The sequence below is a fragment of the Nelumbo nucifera genome, chromosome 1, assembly GCF_055504915.1.
Source record: "Nelumbo nucifera cultivar China Antique chromosome 1, China Antique-T2T, whole genome shotgun sequence".
NCBI lineage: Eukaryota > Viridiplantae > Streptophyta > Magnoliopsida > Proteales > Nelumbonaceae > Nelumbo > Nelumbo nucifera.
In genome coordinates this window covers 183,262,203-183,276,103 of record NC_142649.1, presented here as the reverse complement: position 1 = coordinate 183,276,103, position 13,901 = coordinate 183,262,203, and the positions used below count along the sequence as shown (strand labels likewise).

Genomic DNA, 13,901 nt, shown 5'->3' with positions numbered 1-13,901 from the left:
CAGTCCCTTGGGAAGGCGCAAGATGCCGCCTCTCCAAACATGAAGCATATAAAATCTTAAGACACAGAATCTAAAGCAAAATGTACATATACTAAAACACAATTACAGATCAGCCCAAAATAGTGTTTCCCGAGTTGTGCCCTCTTTTGCCAAGCTATCAGTGAAGGCATTAGCTGATCTCCTCACCCACTATACAGTAACAGTTATATTCCTTGTCAACCATACCCTACACGACGTTCTCCGGATTATTTAACCACTCCACCTGTTGGGGGCCCGAGAATAGGATCTCGTCACGGGTCGGTCCACGGGGAAAACCTCCTGTTTTCCCTTGTTCCTTCCTGCTCTTGATGAACCTATCTTGGCATCTTGGTGATTTGTTCAAGAGATCACCAACTCTCCTAACTCACTTCTTTAACTGAATATTCGATATCTCATTCCATAATGGTGTCTCCTTAAATAGGAGATTACAAGAGTCCTGATCTTAGGGAGTCTCCTTGCTGAATAGGGAGACTTCCAGTTCTATCTTGCTAAGGATAAGATAAGTTAATCCTAATCTGATAATCCACTAATAAGATAAGATAAGAGCAATAGAATAAGATAATCTAATCAGCTGTTGCCGAACTGGGTAGGACGAGGATCATTGAATCATTGCTGCTGTTGGCGGTGGGTCAGGTTCCTGTTGTTGCCGGCGGCGATGATACTTTTTCCCGAGGAATGCATCCATAACATTACTCCCCTCCTGGACTAAGAGCTTGTCCTCAAGCTCGAACTCCGGATATGTGGCTTGGAACTCTGCCAATGGAATCCAGGTGGCTTCGGCCGATGGTAAGCTACCCCATTCCACCAAGACTTCAAGATTTCCTCAATTGAAACGAGAGCGGGTGAGAGCCTTAGGCTGGGGAACAAGTTTGCCATCTTTCAAGGGCGGCAGGGAGGGGACTTGGTCTGGAGGATCACCCGTAAATGGTTTCAGCAAGGAGATGTGGAAAACATCATGAATCCGGTTGTTCTCCGGCAATTCCAGCTGGTAGGCCACATTGCCAATCCGCCGTAGAACCTTGAAGGGCCCATAGAACTTAGGGGCCAGTTTCGGGGCAGCCCTATGGCGCAAGGAGCGTTGCCGGTAGGGCTGAAGTTTTAACCAAACAAATTGTCGTAGTTCGAACGACAGTTACCGGTGGTGCTTGTCATAATTGAGCTTCATGCGGAGCTGGGCCTGCTGTAAGCGAAGGTGGACGTCGGCTAGGAGGGCGTCGCGTTCTTGTAAGGAGTGATCAATTTCTTCCAAACGAGTAGAACCAGGCTCATAGGACAGCAAGCAAGGAGGGTCCCGGCCATAAACGACGCGAAAGGGAGTCATGTCGAGGGAAGAATGGTAGGCCGTGTTGTAACAGTACTCAGCCCAAGGAAGCCAATCCACCCACCGCCGTGGTTGATCCCCTACGAAGCAACGGAGATACATCTCGATCGTGCAGTTGACCACCTCCGTCTGACCGTCGGTCTGTGGATGATAAGCTGAGGAGAAGGCCAGGGTGGTGTCGTGCAGTTTGAATAACTCCTTCCAGAAGGCACTAGTGAAAACCGGATCCCTATCGCTGACGATGGATTCTGGTAACCCAAGTAAGCGGAAAACATATGTAAAGAAGGCAAGAGCAACTGAAGTGGCACTGTACGGATGTGATAGAGGGATGAAGTGGGCATACTTAGAGAAGCGATCTACTACCACGAAGAGGACCGATTTGCCACCTACCTTGGGTAGTCCCTCAATGAAGTCCATGGAAATGTCGGCCCAGATCTGTGTCGGGATTGAAAGGGGCTGAAGGAGGCCTCCCGAATAGAAGTCTTCATCCGCCAATGGAAATCAGCCCGGACGCGGTGTAGCGTCTTCTGAACGCCTTCATGGGTGGAGTTATGGACGCCGGTGATGATGGTGGAAATCAACAGGGAGTCAGGCAGAAGATGTACCCGGCCTTTATATAGTACCAACCCGTCGTGAAGCGACCAATTGGAGTTGGCAGCGCCGGACTGGATCTTCTGGACCAGGAGCGACCATTCCGGAGACTGTGGCGTTGCCTTCTTAATGTCGTATAACAGGGAGATCCGGGGTTGGGAAATTGCACACAGAGCCATCGTGTCTTCATCTCGCCTAGACAAGGCATCAGCTGCACGATTTGAGGATCCCGCCTTGTATTCCACCCAGAAATCAAACCCGACCAGTTTGCTAACCCAATGCTACTGAGGGGAAGTGGTGAGACGTTGCTCCAACAGGTATTTGAGGTTGTAATGATCAGTTTTGACGACGAACGATCGCCCCCACAAATACGGCCTCCAATGCTGGACGGCTCGGGCTAGGCCGATTAGTTCGCGCTCATAGGCCGGAAGTTTCAGGTGCCGATCAGCCAGTCTGCAGCTGAAGAAAGCAATCGGGTGCCCTTGCTGTTGTAACATGGCCCCGATACCCATTCCAAAGGCATCACACTCGACTGTAAATTCGAGAGCGAAATTTGGTAATTGCAGGACCAGGGTGGAAGATAGGGCATTTCTTAATGTTAGAAAAGCTGCATCGGCTGCGTCGTCCCACCGGAAGGAATTTTTCTTTAACAGGTTGGTTAACGGAGCCGCCAACAGTCCATAATTCTGTACAAATTTGCAGTAGTAACCCGTTAATCCGAGGAACCCGCGTAATGGCTGATTGAGGCTTGGGCCATTCCTTGATAGCCTGAATTTTGGAACTATCAACCGTCACACCCTGCCCGTGGATGACGTGGCTGAGATAAAGAACCTATCGCTCCCCGAAGGAGCACTTGGACCGTTTGAGGAAGAGTTTGTGTTGGCGCAGGAGCTCAAAAACGGTCCACAGATGGTGCACATGCTCTACCCATGATTTGCTATAGACGAGGATGTCATCAAAGAATACTAAAACAAATTTGCGTAGATGGGGCTGAAATACTTCATTCATCAATGACTGGAATGTGGATGGGGCGTTGGAGAGACCGAATGGCATGACTAAAAATTCGAAGTGGCCATGGTGGGTTCGAAAGGCAATCTTTTTCACGTCACCAGGAGACATGCGAACCTGGAAGTACCCGGACCTGAGGTCTAACTTAGAGAAGTACTGAGCACCATGTAGCTCGTCCAGCAGTTCATCCACAACGGGAATAGGGAACTTATCCTTGATCGTCCGACCGTTGAGTTCTCTGTAGTCAACACAGAACCTCCAAGTTCCATCCTGCTTCGCCACCAACAGAACCGGCGAAGAGAAAGGAGAGTGACTCTTGCGTATGATCCCTTGTTTCAGCATCTTTGTACACTGCTTTTCTATCTCGTCCTTTTGTAGGTGAGGGTAGCGATAAGGCCGGACAACGACTGGTTCTGAACCCGCCACCAAAGGAATTCGATGGTCGCATGCTCGGGGAGGAGGGAGTCCCTTGGGTTCCTGGAATATATCTGAAAACTTGGCGAGGAGTCTTTCCATGGCCGCCGGTTCTGTCTAAAGTGCATGGACCTATGGTGTCCTCTCTTTAACCCTGCAACCGTGCCATGAAAATTGCTTCCCATTTAGGTGGAATGTCATTGTGAGTGCACTAAAGTTCCATAAAATCAGGCCTAGGGTAATTAACCATTTGACCCCAAGAACAACATCGAACCCATCCAAGGAGAGTACAAATAAATCAGCAAGAAATAGTTCAGAATTGACCTGTATCGGGACGCTCTTACAGATTCCCGGACTGTGAACTCTTTCACCGTTCGCGAGGGCTACCTGTAGTTGTGGCCGGAGTTCCATTGGTAGTTTTAACTGAAGGGCGACATGTTCACTTATGAAGTTGTGTGTGCTCCCTGAATCGACAAGAATGCGCACCGGTTGACCTGCTACTTTGCCTGTAACTGCATGGTCTTAGAGGTTTTAATTCCGGTGATCGCATGGAGGGAGATCTCCGGCTCGAATACGACGGGTTCTTCTTCCTCCTCCTCTTGTTCATCAACTAGGAGGCAAAAAAGCCTCTTGCACCTATGTCCTGCCGAGTAGAGGTCATCGCAGTTGAAACATTGGCCTCTCGCTCGGCATTCTGCCATTTCTTCCCTAGTCAACCGCTTAATGGGTGGAGCGGCATGTTGCTACCTGCACTTGTCACCGATCTAGAGGTGGCGGTTGTGTGAGATCTCAGTTCCCAGCTGGCTGCCGAAGAGGGGGTCGTTGTCGCTGATTTTGGAGGTGCCCATGAGTTCGGTGGACGACCCACATTGTAGGTCCCGCGGCTGAGCTGCAGCTTGTGTTCGAACGCGCGGGCTAAGTTCATGGCTGTAACCAAATTTGGGGGATCCTGCATTTCGACATCCACCCGTAGGGGTTCTGCTAACCCTGCTGTGAACATGTCCACCTGCTGGTCCGGTCGCACTGAGGATGCCCTCGCGAGGAGGGTTTGGAACTGGCGCTGGTATTCTACCACCATTCCGGTCTGTTTAAGGTTAATCAGCTCACCTAGGGGGTTGCTGGTCAGTGGGGGTCCCAACCAAAGGAGGCAATAGGACTTAAACTGGGGCCAACCGAGCCCGGGTTCTTCTTGCTCTAACCGATAGAACCAAAGTTGTGCTTCCTCTGTTAAGTGAAAGGCGGCGAGACTTACCTTATCCCGGTCATCTGTCCATTGATTCCGAAAAAACTGCTCGCACCGATACAGCCAGCCCAAGGGGTCTCCGTTGCCGTTGTACGATGGAAATTCCAACCAGTTGTACTTGGGGATGATTGCGGCTCCTTGGCTAACGGACTATGGTTCGCCGAAAGACTCTAGCAGATCTGGTCAGCGGCCGCTAGTGGTTGTCCCTCCTTCAGTGTTCCTTTCCTTGTTAGAAAGGAACAACTCCATCAGACGTCGTAGCCCCCTTACCTCGTTTTTTATCTCACGTACTTCTGAACTGGTCTCCACGAGTTGGTGCTCGAGGTCGTGGACCCTGGATGGAAGCTGCTCTAGATCTCCCATGACGCCTTGCTCTGATACCAAGTTGTTGAGGGCCCGAGAATAGGATCTCGTCACGGGTCGGTCCACGAGGAAAACCTCCTGTTTTCCCTTGTTCCTTCCTGCTCTTGATGAACCTATCTTGGCACCTTGGTGATTTGTTCAAGAGATCACCAACTCTCCTAACTCACTTCTTTAACTGAATATTCGATATCTCATTCCATAATGGTGTCTCCTTAAATAGGAGATTACAAGAGTCCTAATCTTAGGGAATCTCCTTGCTGAATAGGGAGACTTCCAGTTCTATCTTGCTAAGGATAAGATAAGTTAATCCTAATTTGATAATCCACTAATAAGATAAGATAAGAGCAATAGAATAAGATAAGAACAATAAGATAAGAACAAGCAAGATGATCTAATCTAATCTGTTGTTGCCGAACTGGGTAGGACGAGGATCATTGAATCACTGCTGCTGCTGGCGGTGAGTCAGGTTCCTGTTGCTGCCGGCGGCGATGATACGTTTTCCCAAGGAATGCGTCCATAACACCACCACTACCTTAGAGTCCCTTTCAATCAGCAACTGCCCCACACCCAATTCTTTTGGAAGGAGGACCCCTTGCATAGCAGCTAGCAATTCTGCCCTAACAGAATTCCCAGCACTCAATGGGCCAGAGTAGAGAAGGATAACCTCTCCAGCCTCATTTCTCAAGACACCTCCCATCCCAGAGGGCCCTAGGTTTCCTTGGCTACTCCCATCAATATTCAGCTTTAGAAAACCTTAAGGAGGGGGGGCCCCAATCTTCCCTTTCAAACACCTCCTCCTGACCGTCGACATCTTCATTCCACCTCCCACCTCCGTTTTCCTTTTTCTTCAGAGTTTCTTCTCTATTCTTCCTCTCAAACTCTTCGAAGGCTTTCCTAATGTTAGCGTAGGGGTATTTCTGTCTTTATACCTTGATTGATGTTGCTGATCTGTAATGTTGTGTTGAAACATGTGCTCTTAACTTAAGTAAGGGCACATAGGTCTTTTCAGTTATGTTTTAATAATAGTATAAATACTGACTGGCCGACTGGGAGAAGTCAAGTTGACTCTTTCAGTTCGAACCAGAATTCTCTCTTCTCTCTTTCTCTCTCTCTCTTTCTCTCTTTCTCTCTTTCTTTATCACTCTTTCTTCTTCTACATAACTGAACTCAGTCAGACCGAACTCTAAGGCAGACCTGAATTATATCATGGTATCAGAGCTAGGTTAAATCTGCCTAGATTTCTGCTTGCCTAGGGTTCATTCTCTACGCACCCTATCTAGGGTTTTCTTTTTTTTCTATGTTCGATTGGAGATAAGGGAAAGGGCTGAAAAGGAGTGATCGCCCTCTTCCCTTGGGGGTCTCTATGCCTCCAGTCAGGTCATATGTGGTCGGTTGCTGTGATTTCTGAGATCGCCCTCTCCTAGTAGAGGAAGAATAGAGGGCCAAACTGTGTGTGGCTGTTGTGTGTGAAGCGGCTGTTGTGTGTGAAGCGGCTGTTGTGTGTGGACTGCTCTCCTGCTCGCATGGGTGTTACTTCAGCGATAAGATAAGAGACTTCAGTGCATGATATCCGTTATGGATTAAATAGGTGTGTTTCAAACCATTTGCTAGGGTTTTGGCCAGTTAGGGCTAGGGTTTATGCTGGTTTCTTTGTGCATTTTGAAGGAAGAGATATGATCATATAGTGGTGAGATTTCAGGTAGTTGTAGGAGTAGGGTTTGTGGTGTGAGCACACTTTTCAGCAACAAGAAGTGCTGAAATCAGTGTGACAGGTGTGATTTAGGGTTTGTGGTGTAAAGAGCACACATTCCAGCAACAATTAGTGTTGCAATCAGTGTGACAGGTGTGACCTAGTGGTGTGGAGTGTGCAGATCTCAGTGATAATAGAATTCAGCAAGTGTGCAGAATTGGTGATAACATAATGGGAGAAAATAAGGATTATAAAACTAGTGTGATGGTGCCTACAGACTACCTGAATGTTCAGATGACCTCCATTAAGTTAAATGGAGAGAATTATGTGCCTTGGGCTAAATCCGTTGAAGTCTTTCTGAAGGCAAAGAAGAAGGTAAAACACATCAGAGAGGAGAAACCCTCCTCTGACTCTCACGAGTATGAAGACTGGGAGCAAGAGGATGCTCAGATCATCACATGGTTGTGGAAAAGTATGGAACCCAGGATTAGTGTGAACTTCATGTTCCATGATACTGCCAAAGATGTGTGGGACCATGCGAAGAAATTGTATTCGGGGCAGGACAATACAACCAGAGTGTATCAGCTTTATCAAGAGTACTTTAATCTGCAACAGGGCAATCAGAGTCTTGAGGAGTACTATGCCAACATGAGGAACATACGTAATGAGTTAAATGTCTATCATCCTCTCATTTCTGATGTCAAGATTCAGCAACAACAGAGAGAGCAGCTTGATGTGACTAGATTTTTGGTGGGACTAAAGTCTGAATATGAACCAGTACGGGCTCAGATATTAGGGGGATCAGCTCTTCCGTCCCTAGAAAAGGTATTTGCTCGACTTCGGAGGATTTCTATCGGATCTACTGAGAACTCTAATATCTCAGATAGATCTGCCTTTGCTGCATTGAGAGGCCGTGGTGGTAGAGGTGGAGCTCGGGGAGATCAATCTGGCCGTGGTGTTGGTAGTGGTTCTGCATATGGCCGAAGTGGCAATGGTGGGTCTACTTATAATCGTGGTGGTGGTCGTACTGGGAGCAGAGATTCAGGGGGAGCTCGTGGTAGAGGATGTAGCTCAGGTCCGAGGAAGTGCACTCATTGTGGTATGGATGGACATACCATCAACTATTGTTATGATTTACATGGTCCTCCCTCAACCTGGGCCAATCATGCCGCGACCGGTGACTCAAGTTCCAGCTTTAGACAGGAGAATCATTCATCTGACCAGTTGCCTCCTACATCCATAGATGGTCCCATGAAGGAGATGGTGAGTGTTCCCCGTGATGAATATGAGAGGTTTATCCAATCACAGCAGAACACGGCGACTTTTGCTCACTCAGGTATGGCTTGTCTGGCATCTACACCCAATCCCTGGATCATTGACTCTGGAGCCTCCGATCACATGACTGGAACTCCAGGTGTGTTTTCCTCCTTATCTCATTGCTCAACATCACAATCTGTTACCCTTGCTAATGGTTTCACATCCTCAATTTGTGGTGTTGGTAATGTTGACCTAGATCCTGTATCCCTCTCATCAGTTCTGTATGTTCCTAAATTGCCTTTTAACCTTATGTCTGTTAGTAAGCTGACCAAATCACTTAACTGCTCCATTACCTTTTATCCTTCTATGTGTGTCTTTCAGGATCTCAAGACGGGGATGAAGATTGGTGGAGGGCATGAAGCAGGTGGACTGTATTATCTTGATGGTGGTGGTGGTAGAACTTCAACAGCTCTCCAGTCATCTCTTTCTCCTCTCCAGTGGCACTGCCGATTTGGTCATCTGTCGCTCAAAGTCTTGAAGTCCTTAGTTCCGTCCTTGAGTCAGCTTTCTGTTTTGGATTGTGAGTCGTGTCAGTTTGGGAAGCATCATCGTGTTCCCTTTAGTTCTAGGGTTGATAACCGTGTGTCGAGTCCTTTTTCTTTAGTTCATTCAGATATTTGGGGTCCTTATAAAGTAATGTCATATAAAGGATACAGATACTTTGTCATTTTTGTGGATGATTTTTCAAGGATGACGTGGCTCTATTTAATGAAAGAAAGAAGTGAATTGTTTACCATTTTTCAAAAATTTTATGCTGAAATTCGTAACCAATTTAGTACCCACATCAAAGTTTTTCGTTCTGATAATGGCCGCGAATATTTATCCTCATCATTTCAGGAATACCTGGACCAACACAACATTATACATCAGACCTCGTGTACCTACACCCCACAACAAAACGGGGTGGCTGAGAGAGAATCGCCATCTCCTTGAAACAGCAAGATCCCTAATGCATCACATGCATGTTCCCAAACCTTTTTGGAGTGATGCAGTGCTTACCTCTTGTTTTCTGATTAATCGGATGCCCACGTTCATCCTTGATGGTCAGTCTCCGTTTCCTCTTACGCCGAGAGTTTTTGGGTGTGTCTGTTTTGTCCATAATCTGGGTCCCGGGAACGACAAGTTTGATGCCCGTTCTCTCAAGTGCATCTTCCTTGGCTATTCTCGGACCCAGAAAGGGTATAGGTGTTACCATCCTGGATCTCGACGGTCCTTTGTGTGTGCTAATGTCAGTTTTTTTGAGTCTACTCCGTTCTTTTTGGGGTCTGGTGATGCTTCTTCCTCCTCATCACCTCCTCCTCTTCCACTTCCCGTTGTCGAGCCTCCTCCCTTTGTTGCAGTCGTGACCAAATCCTTGCCTCCGGTGCCACCACCTATCCGTCATGTGTATACACATCGCCCATGTGCACCAGCTACTACTCCGGCTACATCTCCGTCAACGGATCCGGCACCAGACCCCCACTTAGCATCTGAGATTGATCTACCCATTGCTTTGCGGAAAGGTAAACGTACTTGCACCCTTCATCCCATTTCTAATTATGTTTCTCTTACTCACCTTTCCGCTTCCCATCGCCAGTTTGTTACCTTGTTATCATCAGTTATTGTTCCTAAAGATGTCCAGGAAGCCCTTGCCTCTCCAGGGTGGTGCCGTGCCATGGAAGAAGAACTCTCAGTCCTTCATCATAATCATACTTGGGACCTCACTACTCTTCCTCCTGGGAAGCAAGTTGTTGGTTGTAAGTGGGTTTATACGGTTAAGTATCTGCCTGATGGTAGTGTTGAACGCCTGAAAGCGCGATTAGTTGCAAAAGGGTACTCCCAAACATACGGCATTGACTACACAGAGTCCTTCTCACCGGTTGCTAAGATAGGGTCAGTTCGTGTTGTGATCTCTCTTGCAGCCATGTATGAGTGGCCACTATATCAGCTTGATATCAAGAATGCCTTTTTGCATGGACTTACTCGAGGAGGTCTACATGGAGCAACCTCCAGGGTTTGTTGCTTAGGGGGAGGATGGTAAGGTGTGCAGACTAAGGAAGGCTATATATGGGCTTAAATAGTCTCCTCGAGCATTGTTTGGTAGGTTCAGTGAGGTGGTAAAGAAGTTTGGCATGAAACAGTGCAAAGTTGACCATTCTGTATTTAGTCATGACTCTCCGGGAGGAAAAATACTGTTGGTGGTGTATGTAGATGATATTGTTATTACTGTGAATGATAGCATTGGTATTGACAGGCTGAAGACTTATCTGCAAGATCACTTTCAGACAAAAGATCTGGGTAAACTGGAATACTTCTTGGGGATAGAGGTAGTGAGATCCAAGTATGGGATTAACCTATGCCAGAGGAAGTATGTGCTTGATTTGCTGGAAGAAACAGGCTTGTTGGGTGCCAAACCAGCTGAAACACCCATGGACACAAATACCAAGCTAAGCAGTGATATGGGTAAGTGTTTGAAGACCCTGGCAAATACCGACGACTTGTGGGCAAACTGAACTACCTAACCATTACCAGACCAGACATCTCATTTGCAGTTAGTGTGGTAAGCCAGTTCATGCAAAAACCTTTGATTCCTCATTGGAATGCGGTTCTGAGAATTGTGAAGTATCTAAAAGGGGCCCCGGGTCGCGGTCTGATATACAAGAGTGGGGGAAAACTTGAAATAGAAGGGTATTCTGATGCTGATTGGGCCGGTTCTATGTCTGATAGGCGGTCTACTACAGGCTATTGCACGTTTCTAGGAGGTAACCTGGTGACATGGAAAAGTAAGAAGCAGACGGTTGTGGCAAGAAGCAGTGCAGAAGCAGAATATAGGGCTATGGCGCATACCACTTGTGAATTAGTGTGGCTAAGGAACCTTCTACAGGAAGTAGGGTACAACATTAACACTCCAATGAAGTTCTATTGTGATAATCAGGTTGTAGTTCATATCTCCTCTAATCCAGTGTTTCATGAAAGAACCAAGCACATTGAGGTTTACTGTCACTTTTTGAGGGAGAAGGTGTTGAATGGAGAGCTAGACACAACACATGTTAATACAGGAAATCAGTGGGCTGACTTATTTACAAAAGGCTTGAGTCGGGGAAGAGTGGACTACATATGTAACAAGCTGGGAGTATATGATATATACTCACCAGCTTGAGGGGGAGTGTTAGCATAGGGGTATTTCTATCTTTATACCTTGATTGATGTTGCTGATCTGTAATGTTGTGTTGAAACATGTGCTCTTAACTTAAGTAAGGGCACATAGGTCTTTTCAGTTATGTTTTAATAATAGTATAAATACTGACTGGCCGACTGGGAGAAGTCAAGTTGACTCTTTCAGTTCGAACCAGAATTCTCTCTTCTCTCTTTCTCTCTTTCTCTCTTTCTCTCTTTCTTTATCACTCTTTCTTCTTCTACATAACTGAACTCAGTCAGGCTGAACTCTAAGGCAGACCTGAATTATATCACCTAGCAAATTCCTCACCACCCCAGAAAAACAGACCCAGGCTTTTGTCAATCTCTACATCTTTTTTAACTGCTTCCTCAAAGGAGATACTTCCTGATTTTATTACCTTCCTCTCAATGTTTTTATCGCAATACAGTGGAATCAGACTAGTTCTCTATTGCTTCCCCCCTCTGTCGAGTCCCCAGTTGCTTCTCCAGGTTAGAAACAACCCGGAAATCTTTACCAGCAGGCAGCAGTATCATCGATTGTCCTCTTTGTAAGACTACTGCCCCTTCTCCAAAAGTCTTACCTTGGGCTAACATGATCTGAAACTAAATTCATTCACAACACCAGGGAAAAGCATCATGCTTATAGCAGGTGAATTGTTGAGATGGCGTTTCTTATAATACCTTCTTTTTTTCATTCTCTTTTTGGTGAACAAAGCAGGTCAGGAGTTGTGTTTGCATTCGGGGGTTTTGAATCCACATCTATTATACATACTCCTGCCTCCTAGACTTTACTACCTTAGCTAGCTGGAATCTTCTCAAAAGTTTATAATGTATATCAGCAAGGGTTGGTGTGATCAAGTAGAGTGGCAAAACAGGACTTGCCTGACAAAAGTGCAAAACAATAACAGTTTTAACAAGTTTTAGATGATAATGATAAAAAAATGCTTTTGGTGAAAGCTGTAAGAGTCAAATCGAAAAGGCAGAAATAGAAGAGAGAAAAGAACAAATAGTTTGGTGGGTGTGTCACCTTGTGACTATCGAGACCCTAAAAGAGATATTTATATTCAAGAAAGTGAAAGGACAAATCTTCCCTTAGTGTACAAAAGAAAGAGTACAAAAAATAGATGTACAACAAAAGAAGTAAAAGTACAAGAATAGCCTTGCGGCTAGATCTTCTTACTGTCTCTACACTCCCCCTTAAACTGATGCCTAGGAATAAGCATCAGTTTGTCTATTTGAAATAGATGCCAAGCCCGAGTCATTGCTTTTGTCAATAGGTCAGACAGTTGGAGCACAGAAGAGACATGAGGAAGAGATATAACACCCTCAAGAAGGAGATCACAGATGAAGTGGCAATCAACTTCTATGTGTTTGGTGTGCTCATGGAAGACAGGGTTGGAGGCAATTTTGATTGCACTGACATTGTCTGCATAGAGAGGAACAAACGGTGATGGTTCATTAAGTATTTCAAGTAGAAGAGCCCGAAGCCATATGATTTCACTACACACGAAAGACATAACTCTATACTCAACTTCAGTGGAAGATTTTGATACAGTAGGTTGTTTCTTGCACTTCCACGAGATAAGGGAGTTGCCTAAGAATACACACCAACCGGTAGTGGACCGTCGGGTGTTAGGGTATCTAGCCCAATCAGCATCCGTATAAGCCATAAGGTTAATGGGGGATGAAGAGGAGAAAAATATCCCACGTGATAAGGTGCCTCGTACATATCTAATAATCCGATGAACTATACATAAATGAGGTTGTCTTGGAGAAGACACAAACTGGCTCACCAGTTGAACTAGATATGATATATCCGACTGAGTCATGGTGAGATAGATTAAACTCCTCACTAGTTGACGATAAAGAACAGGATCTTCTAGAAAAAAAAAAACCATCATCTTTGCTGAGTTTCAAATTCAGTTCTAGTGGCGTATCCACAATCTTGGAGTCACTGAGATTGACCAGTTTAACTGGCCACATACTTTTGTTGGTTAACAAAATAGCCCCGAGAGTTTCAGCTCACTTCAAGCCCTAAGAACTATGTCAAACGCCCCAAGTCCTTCATCTTAAAGGATTTACTGAGTAACTGTTGCAGCTTAGCAATTCCTTCTACACCATCCCCTATAATGAGTTTATCATCGACATAAAGAAATAAGATCGCCACTCCCTGCTTCCACCTTAAAATGAATAAAGAATCATCTGAAGAACTCTGGATAAAGGCTGTATCAGTGATAACAGATCTGAACTTCTCAAACCAGGCTCTAAGAGCTTGCTTCAAGCCATAGAGTGACTTCTTCAAATGACAAATAAGTTGTGGGTCTGTACAATATCCAGGAAGGGGCTTCATATAGACTATCTCCTTCAACTCCCCATGGAGGAAAGCATTCTTTACGTCCATCTGATGGATTGTCCATTGTTTGGCTGCAGATATAGCCATCAGAAGTTGTATAGTGGTCATTTTTGCTATAGGAGCAAACGTCTCCTCATAGTCTATCCCATATTCTTGTTTATAGCCTTGTGCAACCAACCTAGCCTTGTATCTATCTAGGCTCCCATCAGGTTCCAGTCTCAAGAAGGGCTCGGATCTTAGAATTCATGGCATATTTCCAGTATAGTTCTACTACAGCCTGCTGGTAAGATCTGGGAATGTCTGTGGTAGATAAAACAGCAGAGAAGATGGTCAGGTGAAAAACCATAGTGGTCATGTAGGCAAGAAATTCTAGAAGAATGACATAAAGTGGGTACAGTGGGTTCAA

The 13,901-nt window shown here is 45.8% G+C and overlaps 1 protein-coding gene across 2 annotated transcripts in view; it reads right to left on the bottom strand.

The window, feature by feature from the left end:
- LOC104595988 (uncharacterized) overlaps positions 1-13,901 on the bottom strand; it is a 39,437-nt gene that overhangs the window by 871 nt on the left and 24,665 nt on the right. The gene's annotated exons all lie outside the window — the stretch shown is intronic.